Genomic DNA, 25,068 nt, shown 5'->3' with positions numbered 1-25,068 from the left:
CCCTTAAAATAGTTCAGATGACCCATCAAGAAAGTGACCCACCCCAACAGATGGCTTAGAATTATGGAATTAATGAGGCTGCAGTGTCTTCCACATCCAAAGAAGGGGTCAGGCTGGATTGAGGTCAAGATCTCAATGTAATCAAAAGATATTAATGGTTAATTTTATTGAGCATTTACTATGTGCCAGATACTTTTCTAAGCACTTTAGTTATATTAACGTATTTGAGTCTCACAACAATCCTATAAAGTGAGTACTATCATTTTTTTTAGGTAAGTACTATTATTTTCCTCATTTTACAAGTGAGGAAAAAAGGCACAGAGAGGTGACACAGCTGGCAGGTGGTAGAACCTGAATTTGAACGCAGACTGTCTGGTTCTAGCATGTAATGAATGCAACACTTTTCCTGCCTTTCTCTTGTCTCTTGTTCTCACACTCTGACCAGCAGGATTGGAGGACAAAAAAGGCCTGAATTATAACAGTTCATTCTGAGACATGAATGTATTGAGGGTCAGCATGGCACAATGGGAAAAGCTTGAGTTTTACATCAAACCAAACTGCCTTAGAATCCATTTCCAACATATATTAGTGAGTGACCTTGGTCAAGTTACTTAACCTCTAAGGGTTACAGTTTCTTGGGTGGAGGTTGGAGGCAATACAATCTTCAAGCTTGTTAGGAGCAAAATAATATCCCTAGCCCTGACCTGGCACAGGGTGGTACTCATTAATGGTCATTATCACAAAGGGAGGTGTTCTCTGTAAAGTCTGGGGCAAGGAAGCAAAGAGTGAGAATGTATCCTCCTATATCTAGCAGTGCTTAGAGGAAAGAGTGTTTTGATTCCAGAAAGACTAGGAGGGGTCATTCACCCCATCTTCCCTGTGGCTTGGTGGCAACATCCTCAGGGATACCAGCCCCCTCTTTCCCAACTCTGGGCTCACCCATGGGCCTTCCAGTCTGTGATCTGGTCTTTGTTCCTATTGCTCCTGCCAGCTCTGCCCACAGGGGTCTGTCTAATCCCATTGTTCTGCCTCCTTGAGGTAGGGACAGGATTGGGCATTTCTACTGCTAATCAAGCCCTGGTTCTGACACTAGAATTCTCCATCATGGTTTTCATGCTAAACCTCAACACTTGACTTCTCTGCGCAACCTTCAAGTGGATAAATTAAACATTAGTGTAATTTGATTTTTCTTTTCAATGTATGTGGAATTTAAAAGAAAACTCCTCTATTACATGGTGAAGGAGTGGAATATACTAGAAAGTGGCCTGGGATCTGAGCTCTGTTTCTGCCTCTTGTTAACAGTGTGACCATGAGCAACAGTGAGTGATCCTGAAAGAATCAGAAATGAGATTGTCCTCTTGAGAGTTAAACTGGGACATCAACACAACATTGATTACAGCAGAGATTTGCTGAGTCATCCTAAAGAAACAGAATGGTTCTCAGACCAGGAGAACTTGATGAAATCCGATTGGAAGTGTTAACATAGTTAAAGAAGGCAAGTATCAGTCAGAAGGGAGGTTGACCAGCCATGAAAATGCAAGGAAAGGAGGTCAGACAAGCAAACCTTATCACTGTCCATCTAAAACCATCCAGGGAAGAGGGGTTCTGGTTAAAAAGGTGACCTAGGTAATTATGGTGACAAGTACCTGCCTGTTATAGAGGACTAGGTTAGATGTCTCTAAACATTCTTTTAATGAGTTCCCCTTGTCCTAAACTCCAAGTTTATCAAGGAACTGATTGTAGTTTGGCTTCTCATGTAGATCCACCTATAGGAAATGACTACCTAGCCATTGGACTTGGGCATCCTTGGGCAATATATTTCTTGTGAATTAACAAACTGACACCTAATTATAATGTGACTTCTTATGTGGTCTGCTTACAGGGCTCTAGTCATAGGACTTGAACATTTGATACCTTTCGTAATGCTAGTTTTCCTTGTGAATTACTAAATTAGCATCCTGGTTATATACAGTAGCCTTGTGAGATTAGGTTAACCTTTGAGTGTGGATAAACAGATTTTCGAGCCTGACAGACAAAGGGCCAGAACCTGGACCCTATGAGACCCCTGGTAATTACACCCTACTGTGAGGACCTTTAGGGAGACAGCCAGCTGGCCTTCTCCTGGAGTCATCCAATCCGTGTCATTGTCCACGCTATATCTTTTGGAACACTGTGAAAGGAACTGACCCCCATGCAATGCAGGGATCCCCTCTATGGCAAAGCTTACCAACAGATGAATAAGTCCAAACACTTTATCCTGCCTGTCTCAGTGGGATCCCAGCCTGCTTTCCCCATGTTATGTCCCATCACTCCTCTACATTCACTCTGAATTCCAAACTTGGCATCTTTGTTCATGCTGTTCATCTCTGGCTAGAATAACCTTTTCACCCTCCACCCCTTAGTTCCACATGCCAAATCCCATCTTTGATTCGGTACTCAGGTCAGGTGCCCTCTCTTACATAACCACTTCCACAATTGTTATTCCATCTCTGAAGTCCCATAGCTCATTTCCTATTCACTTGCATTTCTACCTTATGTTAGAATCCTGCTGTAAGTGAGGTCTCCAAAATTCCAGAAATAAAAGTCATCTCACTGCTCAGGGAATTTTTCCCTTATAGGAAAAACCTTCCTGGGAAATCAGATTCATTCTGTCTTTCATTTATTTATCCAGTCGTTTAACAAATATTTACTGAGTACCTCTATGTGCCAGGCAATGGGTTACAGGGATGAATAAGACTGACACGTCTTCTATCCTCATTCAGCTTCTGGTCTAGTGGGGAAGAGAGATGCTAAGAGACAATAAATTACAGCTGTGATAAGTGCCGTGTAGGAGAAGTACATAGTATTGTGAGAGTACAGATGAGGCTTTTCCAGGAAAGTTACATTTAAGTTAAAACCTGAAGATAAGTAGGAGTCAGGCAGGAGAAGAGGAAGAGGTTCTTGAAAAGAGTATGAGTTGAATGATCTCAATGGCCAGTGTCACTGAGCTATGAAAGCCTGATGTCCTCAGTCCCTGGCCCATTACCTTGTATTCAGATCATGCTAGGAACAAATTCACAAATATTCTTCCTTTGACTCCCTGTCTTCTAGCTCCAGGCAGACCACCCCCTTTACACTAACAGTCATCACAGTTGCCAAAGCATGTTATGATTTGTTATACTTAAGCTTTCCTAGTTATATCCCCATTAGCCAATTGATTTTGTTTCATGTTAACTTTTCCTAATTTCAGTCTCAAAGGCTAACAATAACTTCATGCTTTAGGAGTTCTTATTGGCAACCTCATATACCACCTGTAAGACACATAAGTCTTTGCTTTGTTCAGTACTGTAGAGCACTCAGTGCTGATACCTCAATATACAGTCGGCCCTCTGTATCTAAGGGTTCTGCAGCCACAGATATGGAGGGCAGACTATACTATTTTATACAGACTGTACTGTCCTATCTTATACAAGGAACTCGAGCATTCTCAGATTAGGTATCTTTTGGGGTGGGGCGTGGGAGAGAGGTCCTGGAACTAATCTCCCATGAATACTGAGGGACGACTATATATTCATTGGATGGGTGGTTGGATGGATGGATGAATGGATTTTATCTTCCCTCTTACATCTGTGCTAAAAGCACAGTACTTGTCTAGTTCACATTTGGGTTCCTCCAGCACTTAGCGTCATGCCCCACATAGGGTAGGTAATCAATCAATAAATTATTTGAAAATAAAAAGTCATCTGGCCTTTCCTTGAACTTTTCCATGGCCAGGAAGAACTCCCTGCTTTTTCAGGCATTGGTTCCATAGTTGAACTGCTCCAGCTGTTGAAGTTCTTCCCACTCTTGCACTAACGTCTGCCTCCCCATTTGTCCTAGTTATGCCCTCTGGGCCCATGAAGAACAAATCAGCAGCTTCTGCAGCCCTTCTAGTGTTGGAGACGGAGACCAGGTTCCCTGCGATCACAAACAGAATGCCTCCCCAGTGTAAAATCTAGTGCTTTACGACTCTTTGGAGTACTCCTAACATACATCAAAGGAGGACACATCCCTCACAGGTTTGTGGGGTGCTCTGAACCCACACAGAGGCCACTGTGCGAGCAGGTTCTCTCTCCAGGTCAGGAACCCAGACCAGAACTGACAGTGAAAACAATAATTAATGTTTACTTCACAATTAATTATAGTTTACTGGTTAATCCACACAACACCCCTGGGATATAGGTCAGGGTTTCTAGTCTATAAATGGTCGAGGGAACGATGCAGAAGACAATTGAGTGCTGGGGTTTCAGGGACCCAAGAGCCCATATCCAGGCTGACCCACTTGCAATCACTGCTGATCTCTCTCCTTGGCAAGAGAATCACTTTGGGTCCAATCTCATTTCACAGCTTGCTGATCTGTGAAATGCTACAAATTCTAGGATGAGGGGTAAGGGGAGAAGAGCATACAGAGACAGACATCATTACTCTGTGCCCAGCTCTATGTACTGAAATATGTAAAAAATGTTTCCAAATATAATACCTTACACATAACAGGCCCCAAACTGTGCATATAGGTTTGCTATTATTTAAAATAAGAGAACTGTTAGCTAGAGGCTCAAACATCTATTTGCTACACATAGATTTTATTGTAGCCTGATTTACTCTGAATCCTCTTAGAACTGATGCACTTGGGTCACAAAGAGTCTGCTAAAATAATTAAATATATTTAATTTCATTGTATTGTAAACGCACAAGACACTTTCAATGATTCCTTTTGTTAAATAAAGAATCCTTTCCGGGACTTCCCTGGTGGCACAGTGGTTAAGACTCCATTCTCCCAATGCAGGGGGCCCGGGTTCAATCCCTGGTCAGGGAACTAGATCCCACATGCATGCCGCAACTAAGAGTTCACATGCCACAACTAAGGAGTCGGAAAGCCACAACTAAGGAGCACACGTGCCACAACTAAGGAGCCCGTGAGCCACAACTAAGGAGCCTGCCTGACGCAACTAAGACCCAGCACAACCAAATAAATTAATTAAATAAATATTTTAAAAAAATAAATTAAAGGGTACAACTCAATGTTTTTTTTAAAAAAAATAAAGAATCCTTTCCAAATCATTTTATAATTTGAATAAATGCCTTCTTTAAATTGGATTTTCAAGTATGAGGTTTCCTCCAAGCAGTGATTCTTAAGCTTTTGGGAGATTTTGAGTCCTTTGAGAATCTGGTGACCACTACATAGACTCTCCCAGAAGAACACACAGATTCACATATGCACAAAACACTGCATAAAATTCAGAGTGTGCAAACTCAAAGTAAAGATCAGAAAAGAAGCTGGCCCCTCATGAGGCTTTGTAGCCATTGTAAGGGCTTTGATTTCCACTCTGAGTCAGATGAGAAGCTGCTGGAGGGTTCTGAACTTTCATTTTAACAGGGGCAGTCTGGCTACCTGGAAGAGAATAGACTTGAAGTGGGCGAGGGCAGACGGAGGTCACAGCAGCCATCCAGCTGAGACAGGATGGCAGTTTGAACCAGGTAGTAGCAGTGGAGGAGTGAGAAGTGGTCAGATTCTGATATAGTTGGAAGGTGCAGCATCAGGATTTGCTAACCAGATGGGATGTGGTGTGTGAGCGAAAAGAGAGGAGTCAAAGACAACTCCCAGGCTTTCGGCCTGAGCATCGTGAAGGCTGGAGTTGCCATCACCTTTGATGAGGAAGACTGAAGGGGTGGAAGTTTGTTGGAAGAAGGGGAAGGAGAAAACGAATGTTAGCGGCCAAATTTTGGACACTTTAAACTTGAGATGCCTATTAAATATCCAAACAGAGAGGTTGAGTAGACAGTCGACGTCTGGTCAGAAATTCTAGAGAGAAGTTGGGCTGTAATAATATTCATCTGTAAAATTAGAATAATAATATAATAATGCCTACATAAGAATACTTATTATTGGGAGTATTAAGCAAGACAATGCATGTAAAACTCAGGGCAGGACCTGGCACACAATATGCCTTTGATACATTTTAACTATTGTTTTTATTCAAACTTAAATACTCTCAGTATTTCTATCATTACTATAAAGTTATGAGTGTGGTTGCTTTTCAGATTGACAAGTTGTTTCTGATGACAGTTCCCGGGCATGATTTGCAAACGAAAACAAGGTTTTGCGCAATGGCAGTGCCTTGGAATTGGTTTCTAGCCCACAGAGTTTAAAATTTGGAAGGCTTCTGCACACATTCAATAATCTTCACAGGTAGGTTATGTCACGTTTCTTAAATGATCAGTGTGTTATTTCATCAACCCAGAATTTACTTCGTTTTGAAGAGGATTTGATGTGAAGAATGAGGCAATTTATCAGAGGAAACTGAGTATCAGCAAGGACCCTGCAGGGAAACATTCCCAGCCCATTCGTGTGGCCCCTGTGACATGAATGTGACATGAAGGAAGCATGAGAATTGACTGACTACCCTGTCTCAACTTCAGTAGCTACAGATATTATCACTGGTCATAAGCTCATCTGGCTCCTTTTAAAGCTGATTCACAAAACCCACAACCCATGTCTTCCTGAAATGGCAAGCTTCTTAGGGGAATTTTCCTTGAGGAAGCACACCCTTGCTATCTCTTATTAATTTATTCAGTGATCTTTAGCTGTTTTATGTTGGGAAGGTGGAAACAAGAGCTGGCATGGTTTTCTAGAAAAATGGTACAGATGAACCAGTTTGCAGGGCAGAAATAGAGACACAGATGTAGAGAACAAACATATGGACACCAAGGGAGGAAAGTGGGGGTGCGGTGGTGGTGGTGGGATGAATTGGGAGATTGGGATTGACATATATACACCGATATGTATAAAATGGATAACTAATAAGAACCTGTTGTATAAAAAAATATATAAAATTAAAAAAAAAAACAAGAAATAAACACATTTTTAAAAAATTAAAAAAAAAGAGCTGGCATGGTTTTATCACACACTCCCAGATCTTTGAAACAATGAGCTTCTAACATCAAAACCTAAACAATGTCTCATCCTTTTTACGTCTCTTTGAATTTTGACTATAATTTCTTGACCCTGTAATTCCCTTCAATATCTATGACAGGCCTAATCCTCAATAACTGTCTATTTATATTCCTCCTAATCTCCATCTGTATCCAAAGGAACGAGGTGATGAAGCCATTCAAACAGTCCAAAAATGCTTCTGTAACAAACAAATGACTAAGGTTGAGTACAGTCACAGGTCTCGTTTGATGGCTTTAGCAATAGCAGCACAACAACACAGACACAGGTAGATGGACCAGTGAGGGGAGAGAGAGCAAAGGACACACAAGAAAGGCTCCTTCCCCAAATCCTTGTTTTCCTCCATCTGTAAAGGTGGTCACATAAACTGAGCTGATTGCTGCTAAAGAGCAGGGCGATGCTCAATTAAATTTCATGAAACACCAATTTCATTCCTTCTCCTTGATTCTTTCACAAGTTTCTACTAATCACTACAGTCACAGTGACTATGTTTCAAGCAGATCTCCAGGGGTGAGAAAACGACTCTCCTCCCTCCCTTCCCCCGGGAGTCAGGAGATGATACCTCAAGGACTAGGGTCCTATAGAACAGCAGGACATGTGAGAGGCTGACAGGCTCCCCCCTACATCTGTGGTTCCCTACCAGCACCCCACTCCAGCCTCTGTGTGGCTGTGTGCCCCAGAACTCCAGGTGGAGGAAAGCTAAAAGATCCAAGAACTGATAACTCTAAATGGAGCCAGTCAAGTAGATCTATGGCAAAAACTTAATGAATTTGTACCCTGTGTCTGTTTTTCTATTTTATAGGAGATTGGTGGTTGGGGGGTGGGTGTTCTATTAATTTTTAGAGTAAATTTTAGTTTTGTATTTTCCAGCCAAGCTAAGGGGGAAAGGATTGACTTTTGTCCATATTCAGGCATGGTGGTAACAGAGGAAAAGCCTATCTAGCAAGAGATGTTTATACTCCAACATCTCTTTGGCTTTAAAACTCAGAACTCAAGCCCACCAGAAAAATGCAGGTGTTTTTTTTTTTGTCCTTCGGCAGCATGACTATAAAATTTATCATCCAAACCAGGATACTTTTTAGAGTGAAACAAGGCAAATTCAATAATGCCACCAGTATAACAAGCATAAACCAGGACTATCCAGGCAAACCAGGCATCACCTTCATTGCTCATCACCAAATGAATCCTAGACTACCAAAATTGCTTCATCACTCAAGAAACTTGACCCCAAAGCCGGTTCCATGGCTAACACAGAGAATAAATGTTCTCTCCTCCCTCCTGGGATAAATAGGTCCTAGTGTTATATGAACATAAGAACAGATGTCTTTCTTTTTCTCCTTTCTCTTATCCAACAATCTCTCTAGCCATTTTAATTGCAGAGTCCTTTCTCAAGTCCTGTCTACCCAGCCTTGCCACCACTTTAGCCCTACATTCTTTTTTTTTTTTTAACATTTTTATTGGAGTATAATTGCTTTACAATGTTGTGTTAGTTTCTGCTGTATAACAAAGTGAATCAGCTATACATATACATATATCCCCATACCTCCTCCCTCTTGCGTCTCCCTCCCACCCTCCCTATCCCACCCCTCTAGGTGGTCAAAAAGCACCGAGCTGATCTCCCTGTGCTATGCGGCTGCTTCCCACTAGCTATCAATTTTACATTTGGTAGTGTATATATGTCCATGCCACTCTCTCACTTCATCTCAGCTTACCCTTCCCCCTCCCCGTGTCCTCAAGTCCATTCTCTATGTCTGCGTCTTTATTCCTGTCCTGCCCCTAGGTTCTTCAGAACCATTTTATTTTTTTTAGATTCCATATATATGTGTTAGCATATGATATTTGTTTTTCTCTTTCTGACTTACTTCACTCTGAATGACAGTCTCTAGGTCCATCCACCTGACTACAAATAACTCAATTTTGTTGCTTTTTATGGCTGAGTAATATTCCATTGTATATATGTGCCACATCTTCTTTATCCATTCATCTGTCGATGGACACTTAGGTTGCTTCCATGTCCTGGCTATTGTACATAGAGCTGCAATAAACATTGTGGTACATGACTCTTTTTGAATTATGGTTTTCTCAGGGTATATGCCCAGTAGTGGGATTGCTGGGTCATATGGTAGTTCTATTTTTAGTTTTTTAAGGAACCTCCATACTGTTCTCCATAGTGGCTGTATCAATTTACATTCCCACCAACAGTGCAAGAGGGTTCCCTTTTCTCCACACCCTCTCCAGCATTTATGGTTTGTAGATTTTTTGATGATGGCCATTCTGACCCGTGTGAGGTGATACCTCATTGTAGTTTTGATTTTCATTTCTCTAATGATTAGTGATGTCGAGTGTCCTTTCATGTGTTTGTTGGCAATCTGTGTATCTTCTTTGGAGAAATGTCTATTTAGGTTTTCTGCCCATTTTTGGATTGGGTTGTTTGATTTTTTGATATTGAGCTGCATAAGTTGCTTGTATATTTTGGAGATTAATCCTTTGTCAGTTGCTTTGTTTTCTCCCATTCTGAGTGTTGTCTTTTCATCTTGTTTATGGTTTCCTTTGCTGTGCAAAAGCTTTTAAGATTCATTAGGTCCCATTTGTTTATTTTTGTTTTTATTTCCATTTCTCTAGGAGGTGGGTCAAAAAGGATCTTGCTGTGATTTATGTCATGGAGTGTTCTGCCTATGTTTTCCTCCAGGAGTTTTATAGTGTCTGGCCTTACATTTAGGTCTTTAATCCATTTTGAGTTTATTTTTTGTATGGTGTTAGGAAGTGTTCTAATTTCATTCTTTTACATGTAGCTGTCCAGTTTTCCCAGCACCACTTATTGAAGAGGCTGTCTTTTCTCCATTGTATATTCTTGCCTCCTTTATCAAAGATAAGGTGACCATATGTGCGTGGGTTTATCTCTGGGCTTTCTATCCTGTTCCATTGATCTATATTTCTGTTTATGTGCCAGTACCATACTGTCTTGATTACTGTAGCTTTGTAGTATAGTCTGAAGTCAGGGAGCCTGATTCCTCCTGCTCAGTTTTTCGTTCTCAAGATTGCTTTGGCTATTCATAACCCTACATTCTTGATCCAGAAAGTTCATTGAGAGATCTGAAAGTTATATAACCCATCTCCTGAATCCAGTTAGTGGCAGTGAGCTGAATTTTAAAACTCCACAAGAGAGACAATAGGATTGAGAATTAATCTCGTCTGGCCCTACAAAGTAGGACAGGAGTCCTAAGGCAATTTCCTGGCTCCTATCAGATAGGTAGCCTTTTCCAGTACTAGCATGGAGCTCCTCCAGGGCATGGAATGTGGACAATCCAGCTCTGTATCCACAGTGGCCAGTGCCCAGTACAGGGGCTGGTGCAGTGAGTTCCCGTACATGCTATGGAACCAGCAGGCTGCTTCTTCACACCCCCAGCTCTGGGCTCCTGTGTACCCATGGTTTTCCTTCCTGTTTCTGTGCAGTGAGAGGGAATCCCTGCCCACAATCCCACATCAGCTGGCTGGACTGGGCTTCTGCTGACAGCCCCCAGGGACTGGCTAGCATTCTTTTCCTCTCAAGTATTGTGCTGAGTCAAACAGAGCCTCCCACAGACTCCAGGTGGGCACAGGCTGAGTCTGCTTGGTTCCATTCAGTTCAGGAACACTCAACAAAGCCCATTACCTTCCCAGCCCCAGACCGGATGCTGGAGATACAGAATGAGAGTTGTATATGACCTTGAAAGGTTAGAGATGCACCAGGGCACAGGTAGTTAACAGCAACGACTCTGCAGCCCAACTACCTGAGTTTGTATCCCGGCTCTACAGTTACCACCTAATTTTCCTTGGGTGAATATTTAACCTCTGTACCTGAGTTTTCCATTTAGAAAATGGAAATAAGAGAGCCTGCCTCAGAGGGCTGGTGTGAGAACTATTAATAGTATAATTCTGATTATGATCATTATGATTTGGAATCCTGCTTGACACAGAGTAAATACTCAGCAAATTTAATTATTACTATTTTTGTGTTTAGGCTCCTCTTCCTGGAGGCCCATTTCTGCATCTGGCTGTTTCCCTCATTTCTCAGGAGGTGCTTTTCTTTGCTCCTGTCCCACCTCAATTCTGAGAGCTAAAACTGGCACTTCTCCACACCAACATTTGGCTTGTGCTTTGTCCACTAGGATTCAAATCCAAACACCTTCAAGAAGTTAAGCGATTATGCATCTATCTTTTCAGAACCAAAGTGAATCATTACACAAGCATTTTTCTAAGAAGCTGAGGAAACTCTTGGTCAACACAAAGGAAGGACCAGACTTGAAAGGAGTCACCTTGAGCCAGAAGCTTGAGTTCCTGAGCACACCTTGTACTCATGTATTTCCAGTTCTTTCAGGGACAAAGGTGGGAGTTTCCATACACCTCTCAGAAATTCTGACACCAGTGAATCATGACCAAAAAGAATATTCCCAGGATTTTAAAAGATCATAATGTTATTTTTTTCTTTATCACCCTAAGTTTTCTGCCAAGTACTAGAGCTAATCTACTAGAAACAGTTGGTTATGAGTATTTATTCAATTAAGCACATATATATATTTTTCTTTATGCTTCCCAAGGAGTCTTTAATACAATTATCAAAGCCACTACCACCCATTTAAGAATTCAGAATAAACTGGATTTTTTTACTTGGCTAAAGCAAATCTGAATTTCTATGACTTGATGGTTCATAGCTTCAAAAAATCTCAATTCACCCACTTAACAGTTCCATTCAAAAACACTGCACTGCTGTCATGCCTGCCTCAGCTAAGTTCCAGGTGGTACTCTTTGAATCATTTCCAACACTTAAATTTTGGATAATTTCAATGCAAAGAAAATGATCAAAATTATTGGTCAATAAACATAAAAACTTTCCCCAAATGTGGTAATTTTACTGTTAAGTGAAAATTAACACTTCTCTGCCGCCCACCTACCCCCACTCCTATCCTTGGAAACACTTCCTTCTGACAGACCTGACTTAGAGCCTTAAGACACAATGGTGAGCTATTGTGCCCCAGAGGTCTCTACTTCCAGGGTGACTTAAAGCAAATCTCTGTCCTAGCTTGGCTCCCTTTTGCTGAAGACTGCTGAAGGCCTGAAACTGATGGGTCAGTTGCCACATGCTCCTAATACGCACTTACCTGCCTCCTTCCACTGACGTCTGCAGTCTTCACACTGATCACAGAATCCCAGAGCATCAATCCTGGAAGGGATTTTGGAGCCCAGCCAATCCAAGCCCTCATTTACAAATATGGACACTGGAGCCAAAAAGAGGAAGACACTTGTTCAAGGTCACACAGCTCATTAATGAAAGAGCTGGGACTAGAATTGCTGAATGGGAGATTCATCTCCCTGTGGTGTCATTCTTCTTCCAACCGGTTCCCATGCTCTCTGCCCTAGTTGGCTTTCGTGCACTTGACACACAGTCCACAGTCTCCTGAGGTGTGCCAGCAGCCTGTAAGGCTCACCCAGAGTGAACTAACCTAGCTCAGCTGGCCCAGGGCTCTTTACCTGCAGAAGAATGAGTGTCATGTGACTCTCTTGGAAACACACACTGCGTTCGGACGCATGCGATGTTCATGTGTATCCATCATTGTATGTCTGCCAAGTCCATCAGGTTGAGAAGCAAGCAGAGCCTACGAGTCATTTATAATGTCTGAGACTTTTAAGTTCCTTTTCCAAGCCTATAATTTCAGGTTACCCTACAACAAAAGCTTTGGTACTATTCCCCAAAATCAACTTATTTAACAATAAACATAACTTAGGAGATACTTACTGAACAGTTCCCATTTGCTAGGCACTATGCTAGCATCAGAGATTTAAAAATGAGCAAGACATGACTGTTATCCTTTTTAAGTGGCAGAGAAGTACACAATGGCAAGATATTGTGCTAAGTTCTTTGACACCTTGACGGGAGTAGGAACAGGTCATGCAGACACACAGAAGCAGCAGCTAAGCCAGCACAGGAGAGTTAGTGGAGGCTTTTTTTAATTTTTAATTTTATTTATTTTTAATTTATTTCTTCCAATTTTACTAAGATATAATTGACATATAGCAGTGTATATGTTTAAGGTGAACAGCATAATGATTTGACTTAATACATCATGAAATGATGACCACAGTAAGTTTAGTGAACATCCATCATCTCATGTAGACACAAAATTAAAGAAATAGAAAAAATATTTTTTCATTGTGATGAGAACTCTTAGTATTTACTCTCTTCACAACTTTCATATATAACGTACAGCAGTGTTAATTATATTTACCATGTTGTACATTACATCCCTAGCACTTATTTATTTATTTATTTTTTTGTGGTTTTTTTTTTTTGTGTGTGTGTGTGTGTGTGTGTGTTTTCCTAGCACTTATTTATCTTATAACTGGAAGTTTGTACCTTTTGACTGCCTTCATCCAATTACCCTGCCTCCACACTCCACCTCTGGTAACCACAAATCTGATCTTCTTTTCTATGAGTTTTTTTGTTTGTTTTTGAAGTATAATTGACCTGTAAGACTACATTAGTTCCTGTTACACAACATAGTGATTCAATATTTCAAAATGATCACCACAATAATTGATCTGTTCACATACAAAGACATAATTATTGACTATATTCCCCACTTTGTACATTTTATACCTGTGACACATTTATTTTACGAAGGAATTTTGTACCTCTTAATATCCCTCACCTATTTCTCTCCTCTCCCAAACCCCCTCCTCTCTGGCAGCCACCAATTTGTTCTCAGTGTCTGTTTTGTTCTGTTTGTTTGTTTTGTTTTTTGGATTCCACATATAAATGAAATCATATGGTATTTGTCTTTTTCTTTCTGACTTATTTCACTTTGCTTAATACCCTCTAGGTCCATTCACATTGTCAGAAATGGTAAGATTTCATTCTTTTTATGGCTGAGTAATATTTCATTGTATATATATACTATTTCTTCTTTATCCATTCATCTATCAATGGGCACTTAGGTTGCTTCCATATCTTGGCTATTGTAAATAATGCTGCAATGAACATAGGAGTGTATATATATCTTTTCTAGTGTTTTCATTTTTTTCAGATAAATACCCAGAAGTGGAATTGCTGGGCTGTATGGTAGTTCCATGTTTAATTGTCTGAGAAATCTCCATACTATTTTCCATAGTGGCTGCACCAATTTATATCCCCACCAACAGTGCACAAGAGTTTCCTTTTCTCCATATCCTCACCAACACTTGTTATTTGTTGTCTTTTTGATAATAGCCATTCTTACAGGTGTGAGGTGATATCTCATTGTAGTCTTGATTTGCATTTTGCTGATGATTAGTGATGTTGAGCATCTTTTCATATGCCTGTTGGTCATCTGTATGTCTTCTTTGGAAAAATGTCTATTCAGATCCTCTGCCCATTTTTTAATTGGGTTGGTTTTGTGGGGGCGGGGGGGATGTTGAATTGTATGAGTTCTTTATATATTTTATATATTAACCCCTTATCAGCTATATCATTTGCAAATATCTTCTCCCATTCAGTAGATGGTGTTTTCATTTTGTTGATAATTTCCTTCACTGTGCAAAAGCTTTTTAGTTTGATGTAGTTCCCATTTTTTTTCCCCTTTTGTTTCCCTTGGCTGAGAAGACATATCCAAAAAAATATTACCAAGACCAATGTCAAAGAGTATACCACCTGTGTTTTCTTCTAGAAGTTTTATGGTTTCAGGTCTTATATTTAAGTCTTTAATCCATTTTGAATTTATTTTTGTGCATTGTATAAGAAAGTAATCCAGTTTTATTCTTTTGCATGTAGCTGTCCAGTTTTCCCAACACCATTTGTTGAAGATATAGTTGATTTCTAGTCTCATACTGTTGTGGTCGGAAAAGATACTTGATATGATTTCAATCTTCTTAAATTTATTGAGACATGTTTTGTGGCCTAGCATGTGATCTATCCTGCAGAATGTTCCATGTGCACCTAAAAAGAATGTGTATTCTGCTGCTTTTGTATGGAATGTTCTATATATATATCTATTGTCTATTTGGTCTAATGTGTTGTTTAAGGCCAGTGTTTCCTTACTGATTTTCTGTCTGGATGATCTGTCCATTGATATAAGTGGGGTGTTAAAGTCCCCTACTATTGTTGTGTCACTATTAACTTCTGCCTTTATGTCTGTTAATATTTGCTTTATGTATTTAGGTGGTCCTATGTTGGGTACATATATATTTACAATTGTATACCTTCTTCTTGGATTGATCCCTTAATCATAATGTAATGTCCTTCTTTGTCTCTATAACAGTCTTTGTTTTAAATTGTATTTTGTCTGATATAAATATTGCTATCCTGGCTTTCTTTTCACTTCCACTTGCAGTGAATAGCATTTTCCATCCTCTCACTTTTAGTCTGTGTGTGTCTTTAGATCTAAAATGAGTCTCTTGCAAGCAGCAGTAGCATACTCCCCAGAACTCTATGCTCCAGGGGTGCTCCCTCTGTGGGCTGCATGGGCCCTTCTGTTGTGACAGGCTGACTGCTGTTGTGGGGGGCGTCTGTTAGGCATGGCTGGGCCCCAGTCCAGTTTGTTGTCATGCCCTGCCTGTGCAGAGTCTTCCAGCTACTGGTGGGTGGGGCCCAGTCATGAGGTGGCTGACTACAGAGCCCCAGGGGGTCCCAGGGCTAGTGCTGGCCCAATGGTGGGTGGGTCCCATGGGTGGGTGGTTGTAAGGTTGGGGGGCTCCAGATCTAGTGTTAGCCTGCTGGTGGGCAGGGCCAGTTCCTGACACGGCTGGTTGTGAGGTCCGGGGTGTCCCAAAGCTGGTGTTGGCTCATTGGTAAGTGGGGCTGATTCCCAGCGTGGCTGGCTGAAGAGCCCAAGGTGTCTTAGAGCTGGTGTAGGCCTGCTGGTGGGTAGAACCAGGTCCTGGGGTCTCTGGTTGCATGGCCCTGGGGGTCCCAGAGTTGGGGTCAGCCTGCTGGTGGGCAGGGCCAGGGCCCTGGGGGTCCCGGGGCTGGTGCTGGCCTGCTGGTGGGTAGGCTGGGTCCTGACATGGCAGGCTATCAGGCTGCAGGACTGCAGTGTTCCTGGGGCTGGTGTCCACCCACTGTTGGGTACAGCCAGGTCCTAGGGTCTTTGGCTTCAGGGCCCTGGGGGTCCTGGAGTTGATGTTGGCCGGCTGATGGGCAGGGCTGGGTCCCAATGGCTGAGTGTGTGGCCCTGGAAGTCCTGGGGCTAGTGCTGGTGTACTGGTGAGTGGGGCCAGGTCCTGGACATTGTGGTGTACAGATCTTGGTCCTGAGGCAACTCAGGGCTCAGGGAGTCCTAAGGCAGTGGACCTGCTGATGGGTGGGGCTTTATCCCCTCCCTGCTAGCTGCCTGGCCCGAGGTGTCCCAGTACTTGTTCCTATAGGCTGAAGGGCAGGTCTGGGTCCCATGCTAATAAGCTAGAGGGAGGATTCCAAAATGGCACTTGCCAACACCAGTGTCCTTGTGATAGAAAGAGGTAGGGAAAAGAATTTTAATCAGAAAGAAAAGCATGTGCAAAAGACCCAGAACTAAGAGTTTGGTGAGTTCAGGTAACAGCCAGTAGCAGTATGTGGGGATGGAGGTGGGAGATTTAGAGGGAAAAGAGAAGGATAGGGAAAGAGTAAAGAGACATCAGGTGGGGGAAGAAGAAGGGAAAGAGATGAGGTTAGTGAGGAAAATGGGACAAGATCAAGAAAAGGACTTCTAAACAGGGCCAAAAGCATTTGTACTTTTTTCCGAGGGCAACAAAAAATAAAGTATTTTATACAGGAGACTGACATCATAAACATATTTGGAAAGATCACACAGACTGTAGGGTGGCAAATGTGCTATCAGGGATAAGACAGAAGAAAGAAGACCAGCTGCTGGATGGCCTGAGAAAAAGCAGTGGTGGAAGGTGTAGAAAGAATATAATGAATTTCAGATATATTAAGGAGATAGAATTGATAGAACTTGGTCGTTAACTAGATATAGAGCCTAAGGGAGAGGGAAGAATCAAGGTTGACTCCCAGATTTTTGGCTTTGGCAACTGGAGGGACTGTATGGTGGTGTCAATCATTAAGCAACAGAGCATATGAGTTAAGCTTGATTAGAGGGGAAGATAATTGGTTCCACTTTCACCAGTAGAGTGTGAAGTACCCATGGGACAACCAAGGAGACAGTGAAGTCAAGAGGTTGGTTGGATATACAGGTCTTTGTTTCTAGAGAGAAGTATTCACCACACATATGTGGTGAATTATTAGCTTAAGGATGGCAATTGAAGCCAGATTAAATTGCCCATGAGCGTAGAAGAGAAGAGGGTGCAGGAAAAAACTTTAGATTATGCTACCATTGAGAAGATGACCCTAGCAAGGTGTGGAAGGAGGATGTGGAGCATCCAGAGAGGAAAACCAGAAGAATGTGAAATCTCTTAGAAGGGGAGAGCTTTCCTGAAAGGGTTGTGTGACCAATAGTGTCAAGTGCTGCAGAGTGATAGAGGCCTACTTGGGTCCCTTGGATTTGGCAATAGGGACTTCCCTTAAAGGAGGCAGTTTCAGATAATAGGTGGGGCCAGAAGGCTGATCTGTCCTTGGGCTGAAGAATGAATAGGAGGTGACAGAGTACTGTGGGTATAGGCCATTCAATAAAAAAATTTACCATGAATCACAGGCCAGAGATAACACAAATGGGACAGACAACTGATAATAGATACTGTTGTAGTAAAAAATTACTTGTTCCACTTAGAGTGTGACTAAGCCATAATTTTCCTAGTGAAAAATTCTTTCTTATTATTAGTAGCAGCTATCATTTATAAAATGCCCACCATAAGCCAGGCACTTGAAATACATTATTTTATTTAGCCCTTAAAATGACACTCTGCAGTAGATATTAGATGCCTCTGTTACAGATGAAGAAACAAAAGCCCATAAAAGTTAAATATCTGGCACAAGGTCTCAAAACAGCTTCATAGAGGAGGTGGAATTTAAATGTTACCTTCACTCCAAAGCCTATGCTTTTTCTACTGCAGCCACACTGCCTCTCCTAAATACTTCCTACAGCTGCCCTTCACTTCATAGAGCAAAAGCCAGGAAATAAAATGGATGGTCAGGGAATTCCATCCACCACTGAGAGAGACCTGAGGGAACAGACAGATTACCCAGGCACACACTTCTTGTTCACTGACAATCTCTGAGTAAGGAGTAGAGAGTCTCTGGCTTTGAATCCTATAGGTCCTTGCCAGGGACCCAATATGTTCCCTTTGGTTGCGGGGAGGGGGACGTGGGGGGTGGGGGAGGGGTGGGGATGTAGGGCCAGAGAGCTCAGAGTAAATCAGTCCATCATTGCTAACTAGAAAATTGAAGGCTGTGGGTAAGGGAAAACTGCAAAGTTTTAAGAGAATTTTCAAAAATTATTTTTATCCTGGAGAAAACAAGTATCAAAGAAGACCCAAGCTGCTTTTACATATTCATGAGGAAGAATGATCAGATCTGCTTTTGACACTCTGGAGGACATTACTGGGACCAGTGAGAATATGGTATGGAGATGCAGATTTTGGCTCTAACAAGAAGAGCTGCCTATCCAAAGACGAATGGAACTGCCCATTAAAGTAGTGAGCTCTTCATCACTAGAGATGCTCAAGCAGAAGCAGGATGTTGGAGGTGGGGGCCCAGCATCAGAGAAGGCATGGATGGCCTTTCAGGCCATTCCAGACCTGAGATTTTGAGACCCTCTGGAGAAAATGGTTAGGATAAGTTTTCACAGATTAAGGCCTGGCCTTTATTCTCCCCAAATAAATTCTAAATATTACACAATGGGTAGATTGGCATGTTCCTTCACTCACAATTTGTACAAACAACGTATAGCAATTCAACTTTGATATGCAAGAACAAAATGTATTCCTACCTTCAGGAAGCTCTGTGTTTTCTAAGATGAGAAAATATGCTTGTAGGTATCTACTTGTTGGCTTTGATCAGTCAGGTGTGTCATCTTGAAAATGCCGGGGGCAGGGTGTGGAGAATGGATATTGGTAGCCTCATCTTTCTTTCCTGCAGGGGTTAAAAATAAGGAGCTCACTTCCAGCTTTTGCAAAGGTCTTCTGACATGGGAAGAGGGCAAGTCTAACAAAGGTTGATCTGTGATCACTGAATCAATAAAAGATTCTTTCTTCCCTTCTACCTCTTTCTTTCACTTGATAAATATTAATTGAGCACCTATTATACAACAGGCACTGCATTTTTATTGATAGGCGAGAAACTATATCCAGCTGTGTATAAGCACATTTCTACGACATACTACATGTGTTTTTGTGTAATGGGGATGAGGTGGGAGTGGTGGCAAAATCAACCCTCCAACCTCTGCAAGGAGATGGCTGGTAATTATTATGTGCTCTAAATACTGTCAATGCAAACTAAACCCTGGAATACATTTTACTTTTCCTGCTGCAAAATAATAAGAACTTACAGCACAAGGAAGAAAACTTCTTCTGAAGACAAACAAAATTTCCCATCCCATGTTTGTAGTTCCCAGAGGTCTAGAGATCTGACACATACATTCTTGGCCAGAGAGTGCTCTTTTCCTTAGGAAAAAAAAAAGGGTCACTGGGAAAAATTGAGAACTCTGAATTTAAGGTAATAATTATAATGATCAAAAAAAATTTTAAGGGTGCACAAAGATTGTGTTACAAGGATGTTCCTCGGAGTATTATTTATAGGGAAAATATGGACACAATCTAAATGCTCAAAGGTAGAGGTTAATTAAATAAATTATGGTACTTCCATATAAAGAATACCATAGAGCCATCATTAATGATGTTTAGAAGAATATATAAAGATGCAGAAAGATAGTCAATACAGCTTAAATAGAAAATGTAAGTTAAAATAGTATGTATCCTCCTCCTTCATCTTTGGGATATGCATTTTGCCCAGTTTCCACAGTGGGAGCTACTTCAAGGAGGCAGCCTTGAGAGAGCACTGTGGTGTTGAGACCATCTGGACACAGTACACGTGACTCAAGGCAGCCGTGTGGCTGACAGGGTCTTGGTCCTCTGGCCTGGTGTCAGGCCTGAGCCTCTGAGGTGGGAGAGCCGAGTTCAGGACATTGGACCACCAGAGACCTCCCGGCCCCATGTAATATCAATTGGTGAGAGCTCTCCTAGAGCTCTCCATCTCAACGCCAAGACCCAGCTCTACCCAGCAGCCAGCAAGCTCCAGTGCTGGACACCCCATGCCAAACAACTAGCAAGACAGGAACACAACCCCACCCATTAGCAGAGAGGCTGCCTAAAATCAGAATAAGGTCACAGACACCCCAAAACACACCACCGGATGCAGCCCTGCCCACCAGAAAGACAAGATCCAGCCCCACCCACCAGAACACAGGCATCAGTCCCCTCCACCAGGAAGCCTACACAAGCCACTGAACCAACATTACCCACTGGGGGCAGACACCAAAAACAACGGGAACTATGAACCTGCAGCCTGTGAAAAGGAGACCCTCAAACGCAGTAAGTTAAGCAAAATGGGAAGACAGAGAAATATGAAGCAGATGAAGGAGCAAGGTAAAAACCCACCAGACCAAACAAAAGAAGAGGAAATAGGCAGTCTAACTGAAAAAGAATTCAGAGTAATGATAGTAAAGATGATCCAAAATCTTGGAAATAGAATGGAGAAAATACAAGAAACGTTTAACAAGGACCTAGAAGAACTAAACAGCAAACAAACAATGATGAACAACACAATAAATGAAATTAAAAATTCTCTAGAAGGAATCAACAGCAGAATAACGGATGCAAAAGAACGGATAAGTGACCTGGAAGATAAAATAGTGTAAATAACTACCACAGAGCAGAATAAAGAAAAAAGAATGAAAAGAATTGAGGACAGTCTCAGAGACCTCTGGGACCACATTAAATGCACCAACATTCGAATTATAGGGGTCCCAGAAGAAGAAGAGAAAACGAAAGGGTCTGAGAAAATATTTGAAGAGATTATAGCTGAAAACTTACCTAACATGGGAAAGGAAATAGTCAACCAAGTCCAGGAAGCGCAGACAGTCCCATACAGGAAAAATCCAAGGAGAAACACACAAAGACACATATTAATCAAACTATCAAAAATCAAATACAAAGAAAAAATATTAAAAGCAGCAAGGGAAAAGCAACAAATAACATACAAGGGAATCCCCATAAGGTTAACAGCTGATCTTTCAGCAGAAAGTCTGCAAGACAGAAGGGAGTGGCAGGACATATTTAAAGTAATGAAAGGGAAAAACCTACAACCAAGATTACTCTACCCAGCAAGGATCTCATTCAGATTCAACAGAAGAATTAAAACCTTTACAGACAAGCAAAAGTTAAGAGAATTCAGCACCACCAAACCAGCTTTAAAACAAATGCTAAAGGAACTTCTCTAGGCAGGAAACACAAGAGAAGGAAAAGACCTACAAAAACAAACCCAAAACAATTAAGAAAATGGTAATAGGAACATACATATCGATAATTACCTTAAATGTAAATGGATTAAATGCTCCAACCAAAAGACATAGACTGGCTAAATGGATACAAAAACAAGACCCATATATATGCTGTCTACAAGAGACCCACTTCAGACCTAGGGACACATACAGACTGAAAATGAGGGGATGGAAAAAGATATTCCATGCAAATGGAAATCAAAAGAAAGCTGGAGTAGCAATTCTCATATCAGACAAAATAGACTTTAAAATAAAGACTATTACAAGAGACAAAGAAGGACACTACATAATGATCAAGGGATCAATCCAAGGAGAAGATATAACAATTGTAAATATTTATGCACCCAACATAGGAGCACCTCAATACATAAGGCAAATTCTAACAGCCATAAAAGGGGAAATTGACAGTAACACAATAATAGTAGGGGACTTTAACACTCCACTTTCACCAATGGACAGATCATCCAAAATGAAAATAAATAAGGAAACACAAGCTTTAAATGACACATTAAACCAGATGGACTTAATTGATATTTATAGGACATTCCATCCAAAACAACATAATTTCTTCTCAAGTGCTAATGGAACTTTCTTCTCAAGTGCTAATGGAACATTTTCCAGGATAGATCATATCTTGGGTCACAAATCAAGCCTTGGTAAATTTAAGAAAATTGAAATCATATCAAGTATCTTTTCTGACCACAATGCTATGAGACTAGATATCAATTACAGGAAAAAAAAACTGTAAAAAATACAAACACATGGAGGCTAAACAATACGCTATTTAATAACCAAGAGATCACTGAAGAAATCAAAGAGGAAATCAAAAAATACCTAGAAACAAATGACAATGAAAACACAAACACCCAAAACCTATGGGATGCAGCAAAAGCAGTTCTAAGAGGGAAGTTTATAGCAATACAATCCTACCTCAAGAAACAAGAAAAATCTCAAGTAAACAACCTAACCTTACACCTAAAGCAGTTAGAGAAAGAACAGAAAACCCCCAAAGTTAGCAGAAGGCAAGAAATCATAAAGATCAGATCAAAAATAAATGAAAAAGAAATGAAGGAAACAACAGCAAAGATCAATAAAACTAAAAGCTGGCTCTCTGAGAAGATAAACAAAATTGATAAACCAGCCAGACTCAGCAAGAAAAAAAGGGAGAAGACTCAAATCAACAGAATTAGAAAAGAAAAAGGAGAAATAACAACTGACACTGCAGAAATACAAAGAATCATGAGGGATTACTACAAGCAACTATATGCCAATAAAATGGACAACCTGGAAGAAATGGACAAATTCTTAGAAAAGCACAACCTTCAGAGACTGAACCAGGAAGAAAAAGAAAATATAAACAGACCAATCACAAGCACTGAAATGGAAACTGTGATTAAAATCTTCCAACAAACAAAAGCCCAGGGCCAGATGGTTTCACAGGTGAATTCTATCAAACATTTAGAGAAGAGCTAACACCTATCCTTCACAAACTCTTCCAAAATATAGCAGAGGGAGGAACACTCCCAAACTCATTCTACGAGGCCACCATCACCCTGATACCAAAACCAAAGATGTCACAAAAAAAGAAAACTACAGACCAAAATCACTGATGAACATAGATGCAAAAATCCTCTACAAAATACTAGCAAACAGAATCCAAGAGCACATTAAAAGGATCATACACCATAATCAAGTGGGGTTTATCTAAGGAATGCAAGGATTCTTCAATATATGCAAATCAATCAATGTGATACACCGTATTAACAAACTGAAGGATAAAAACCATATGATAATCTCAATCGATGCAGAAAAAGCTTTCAACAAAATTTAATACCAATTTATGATAAAAACTCTCCAGAAAGTAGGCATAGAGGGAATTTACCTCAACATAATAAAGGGTATATATGACAAACCCACAGCCAACATCATTCTCAATGGTGAAAAACTGAAACCATTTCCTCTAAAATCAGGAACAAGACAAGGGTGCCCACTCTCACCACTATTATTCAACATAGTTTTGGAAGTTTTAGTCACAGCAATCAGAGAAAAAAAAGAAATAAAAGGAATCCAAATCAGAAAAGTAGTAAAGCTGTCACTGTTTGCAGATGACATGATACTATACATACAGAATCCTAAAGATGCTACCAGAAAACTACTAGAGCTAATCAATGAATTTGGTAAAGTAGCAGGATACAAAATTAATGCACAGAAATCTCTTGCATTTCTATACACTAATGATGAAAAATCTGAAAGAGAAATTAAGGAAATACTCCTAGTTACCATTGCAACAAAAAGAATAAAATACCTAGGAATAAACCTACCTAGGGAGACAAAAGACCTGTATGCAGAAAACTATAAGACACTGATGAAAGAAATTAAAGATGATACCAACAGATGGAGAGATATACCATGTTCTTGGATTGGAAGAATCAACATTGTGAAAATGACTATACTACCCAAAGCAATCTACAGATTCAGTGTAATCCCTATCAAACTAACCAATGGCATTTTCCACAGAACTAGAACAAAACATTGCACAATTTGTATGGAAATACAAAAGGCCCCGAATAGCCAAAGCAATCCTGAGAAAGAAAAACGGAGCTGGAGGAATCAGGCTCCCTGACTTCAGACTATACTACAAAGCTACAGTAATCAAGACAGTATGGTACTGGCACATAAACAAAAATATAGATCAATGGAACAGGATAGAAAGCCCAGAGATAAACCCACGCACATATGGTCACCTTATCTTTGATAAAGGAGGCAAGAATATACAATGGAGAAAAGACAGCCTCTTCAATAAGTGGTGCTGGGAAAACTGGACAGCTACATGTAAAAGAATGAAATTAGAACACTTCCTAACACCATACAAAAAATAAACTCAAAATGGATTAAAGACCTAAATGTAAGGCCAGACACTATAAAACTCCTGGAGGAAAACATAGGCAGAACACTCCATGACATAAATCACAGCAAGATCCTTTTTGACCCACCTCCTAGAGAAATGGAAATAAAAACAAAAATAAACAAATGGGACCTAATGAATCTTAAAAGCTTTTGCACAGCAAAGGAAACCATAAACAAGACGAAAAGACAACACTCAGAATGGGAGAAAACAAAGCAACTGACAAAGGATTAATCTCCAAAATATACAAGCAACTTATGCAGCTCAATATCAAAAAATCAAACAACCCAATCCAAAAATGGGCAGAAAACCTAAATAGACATTTCTCCAAAGAAGATACACAGATTGCCAACAAACACATGAAAGGACACTCGACATCACTAATCATTAGAGAAATGAAAATCAAAACTACAATGAGGTATCACCTCACACGGGTCAGAATGGCCATCATCAAAAAATCTACAAACCATAAATGCTGGAGAGGGTGTGGAGAAAAGGGAACTCTCTTGCACTGTTGGTGGGAATGTAAATTGATACAGCCACTATGGAGAACAGTATGGAGGTTCCTTAAAAAACTAAAAATAGAACTACCATATGACCCAGCAATCCCACTACTGGGCATATACCCTGAGAAAACCATAATTCAAAAAGAGTCATGTACCACAATGTTTATTGCAGCTCTATGTACAATAGCCAGGACATGGAAGCAACCTAAATGTCCATTGACAGATGAATGGATAAAGAAGATGTGG

The 25,068-nt window shown here is 40.7% G+C and overlaps 1 protein-coding gene across 1 annotated transcript in view; it reads right to left on the bottom strand.

Moving 5' to 3' along the window:
• The window catches only part of FRMPD1 (FERM and PDZ domain containing 1), a 136,624-nt gene extending 117,664 nt beyond the window's left edge, over window positions 1-18,960 (bottom strand). Inside the window, exon 1 of the mRNA XM_057549156.1 lies at window positions 18,844-18,960. The gene's annotated coding sequence lies outside the window, so the exon portion shown is untranslated. The remainder of the gene's footprint in view (window positions 1-18,843) is intronic.
• Window positions 18,961-25,068: the final 6,108 nt, after the last annotated feature.

The sequence above is a fragment of the Balaenoptera acutorostrata genome, chromosome 6 (assembly GCF_949987535.1).
Source record: "Balaenoptera acutorostrata chromosome 6, mBalAcu1.1, whole genome shotgun sequence".
Classification (NCBI taxonomy): domain Eukaryota; kingdom Metazoa; phylum Chordata; class Mammalia; order Artiodactyla; family Balaenopteridae; genus Balaenoptera; species Balaenoptera acutorostrata.
The sequence above is the reverse complement of the archived record's forward strand: the minus strand, read 5'-3'. Positions and strand labels throughout refer to the sequence as shown.